This window comes from Pteropus alecto, unplaced genomic scaffold (assembly GCF_000325575.1).
Source record: "Pteropus alecto unplaced genomic scaffold, ASM32557v1 scaffold185, whole genome shotgun sequence".
In the NCBI taxonomy this organism is placed as follows: Eukaryota; Metazoa; Chordata; class Mammalia; order Chiroptera; family Pteropodidae; genus Pteropus; species Pteropus alecto.
This window is the reverse complement of record NW_006438088.1, coordinates 11,340,910-11,344,663: the sequence shown is the minus strand read 5'-3', so window position 1 is coordinate 11,344,663 and position 3,754 is coordinate 11,340,910. Positions and strand designations below refer to the sequence as shown.

Genomic DNA, 3,754 nt, shown 5'->3' with positions numbered 1-3,754 from the left:
CCTCTCTGCCTATAGTCACATCGAAAATGCAATGAGTTAATTATCTTCACAAATATTTCTTTTATTTTCAAATAGATCAGAATGTGCCCAAAGAATGTTTCACTGAAGTGTTTGTTGAGATTTCGATTTTATTATTATTAAGGTTATTTTTATTATTATTAGGTCTCATATCTGAAACAAACTAAAGTAGATAATTTTCCATAGTGATGAGATATTTTCTTTATGTGGTAACTAGCAGTAAAAAGCAGAGTAAAAAAATCATGTGGACTACTATGTGCTATATTCACTGTGCCAGATACCTACTGTTTCCAACCCTCTCACCAGCCACTCTTCACCCTTTTGAATGAAGATCTCTGCTTCAGAGGCTGACCCGTGCAGGTTACTTTAACAGGCTCACTCGTCCTCTGGTTTCCAGCTGGGTTTGTCCAATGGGAAGCCTCTACAGGGGGAAAGGAGCACAGCAGGGGATGGTCTGTATTTCCCTGCTCCCTCCCTCTAGAGTGGGCTTGGGCTGGCTGCATAATCACCATCAAAGGCCAAAGGTCACAGCTCCTCTCAAGGTGACCCTTTCTATACTCTCTGCCACTGTGTTCAGCTTCTTCCTCTTGTTCCTTTATGCTTACAGGTTATAACAGTTGCTATTACTAGCCCAGGGGCACTTCATTTTTCTTTGTGGTTTCTCCACACCTGCCATAGCTCATAAATAGTCCCTTCACTAAACCTTCCTGGAGTGTGCTACTGGCTTCCCATTGGGGCCCTGACTGATGCATCCACTTGGCATTCCATTTGCAATCTCTCTCATTTTGATTAGGAATCAGAGTTATGGCGATGGGCCGTTTTTTTTGAATCTTACTCTACCGTCTGCTTTTTTATTAGATCTAAAAATTTAAGTTAATCATATTTTCCATGTGTGCTAAAATGTCTTCTTATTGTATCTTAATACTTTTTTAGTTTTGCTAAGTATAGTATTATCTTTTGAAAATTATATAATTTGTTGAGTATTATTTTTCCTTTCCTATACTACTTTCTGTTCTCTTTGAGTTAATAAGTGTCTTATATTTGCATTTGCTTAATTTTCTATGTACTAATTATTAATTTAACCACCAATTCTCTGTCACTGTTAAAAATCTCTCAAGTCATTCAGACATATCAGGTAAACTATCAATTTTACATTAAAGGAAAAGTCTCTTATGGAGCATTTGTAATTGCTCCAATTTAGACTGGTTGCCATATTCATTTATAGCTACTACAGCTATTGTCCGGCCTGGCATCTGCCTTTGCCACAAAATCCTGGGGATTTTTATCACTTCTATCTTTCACTGGATCCCATTTCTTTTTTCGCTGATTTAGTCCCATGATTTGGTGACACAAAACCTCCAGGAGCTTCCAGAAGAAGGTGCACAGAGGATAAATTTGAATCTTACAAGTCTGAAAATACCTTTGCTCTATACTTGCACTTAACTTATAGTATTGCTGGTATACAATTGTGGATTGAAAGAATTTTCATTCACAATCTCGAAAACATTCCTCCAGTTCCTTGTAACTCCCAGTGTTGGTAGTGGGATCCTTTCACTTGATCTTTTGTATGTGACTTTTTCTTCTCCTTCTGGAAGCTTGTAGGTTCTTTGCTCCAAGTATTGCACAATCACTGATGAAATTTGGTGCGGGTCTATTTTTATATACTATTATGGGCATTTGACGAGCCATTTCAATTAAGAAACATTCTCTAATTCTGGAAACTTTTAAAAAATTTTTTGTTAAATATTTTCCTCTGTTTTCTATTCCCTCTTTTTTTGAATTCTTATCACTTGGAGCATGGACTTTTTGGGCTGGTCCTCTAAATTTATTAGCTTTTTTCTTTTATTTCCTATCTTTTGTTGTATGTGAGACTCCCATAGCTTTATCTTTCTCATCTTCTATTGAATTTAAAAATTTTCTCTGCTATTATATTTTTATTCTTTAAGATCTCTTCTGAATTTTTTTTTTGCACAAAATTAATATTTATTCCACCTCTGTGTCATATTCCCAGATCCTTCACCAGCGTTGCATGAAGGAAAAAAATCAAAGCAAAACAAATGAAAAACTGAAATCAGAATCACTAATGTTATCAAGTAGAGAAACAAATAAACTAAAATTTAGCGGCCATCAACAAGAATACAGCAAAGAAAATGCTGTAAAAAGAAACAAAGATAATTTCTAGAAAACAGTATGCATCATACTCTTTCGAACCAACAAAATGTGCTCTTCTACACACAATTGAACATAAACAGAATTCTTTTTAGTGTAAGGTATGGAAATCCAAGTTCTTTCTTAATATTATGGATGGATAAAATGTGTTTGTAATGGCAGTTCCACTAACTTATTACAGAGTGAGCCAGGAACATATTTATAGATTCTGGGGAAGATGTGTCCCATAATTCTTTGATTGGGAAAGTGGACATTTTAGTCAAAATTAAACACACACACACACACACACACACACAGAAGTAAAAGACAATGATAAATGAGATTTTTCTTATGTCTTAGCAACATTTAGATGGAAATCAAATTTAAATGCAGTCCACACTGCTTTTGAAGAGGCTTTGGTTCAGCTCCAAAATCTTGATTGCTTGCTTGATGCAGTCTCCTATGAGAATACTTAGAAGGTGTCTTCTTAAACAATCAACCTATTTTTAGTCATGGAGTCACTCTTAGTAGCTGTGTCTGCATGGGACTGATAACTGATCACTACCTTTGGAAGGAGTTCTAACCTTTTCTTACATACCTTCCTTTAGCTCTAACATTAACACCAGCTCCACACATATCGTCACTGTAGTCATCAAAAGATTCTCCAATAAGGCACAACAGTGTTTCTAGCCAAAAGCAATTGAAGTCACTTAGTCTCTGCTGTTTGTTCAATGTAATTAGCCATCGTCCTCCTTGTTTGTTTTTCTCATCTTTCCACATAGGTTCAATACCATCCTTAAAAAGTGAATAGTCACAGCCAGGCATTAAATTACTAGACAACTGAATATGGTTGTCCAGAGCCCAAAAGTCTTCAACAGTATCAAACTTAGAGATCAGCCGAAAGTTTGCTTGCCAAGTTTTAAAAAAACAGAGTGCCCATCTGTTCTGTAAAAGATGTTTAAGATAGCATTCTGGGTTAGCAACCTCCTGACTATATTCCATTTTCTGTTCTTCTGTAGGTGGGAGATTAGGAGTGGGGGAGGTTTCTGGTTCCATAGTTCCCATCTCAGATCAATTTCTTTTCTGAGTATTCTTTGAGTATTCCTTTTATATAGTGTCTTGATCCCATTTCATAGTTGTGATATTTTTCTTCTTTTTATATATATTACTTTAAATGTATATACCTTTTGTTCCTTCTGTTCATTTAACACATATGCCAATTATTAAGTTATTGTTTCTCAGCTTATAATCTATTTGTAGAATTTTTGCTTCTTGTCCCTACGCTCATGAAATCTTTTGGATTGGCAGTCTTACTTCCCAAGGGAGGAATACTCCACTGGGAACACAAAAGTAGTTTCCTGTTGAATTGGAAGAAGAGATTGCTACCTGGACAATTTTGAAATCTTCATTCCACTTAACCAACATGAAAGAAGGAGATTAGTCCACTGCCTTGGATGATTTGTCCTAATTATCAAGAGGAAATTGGGCTGCTGCTAAACAATTGGAGGCCAATATGTGGAAGCCAAGGGATTCTTTGGGCTACCCATTAGTACTTTTATGTCCAAAAGTAAAGTTGGTGGAAAATTAC

General features: G+C 35.9%; 1 pseudogene across 1 annotated transcript; it reads right to left on the bottom strand.

The window, feature by feature from the left end:
• Positions 1-2,745: 2,745 nt before the first annotated feature.
• Positions 2,746-3,236, bottom strand: LOC102881132 (annotated as a pseudogene). The gene has a single exon (XR_001517209.1). The product of XR_001517209.1 is annotated as a eukaryotic translation initiation factor 4E pseudogene (transcript).
• Positions 3,237-3,754: the final 518 nt, after the last annotated feature.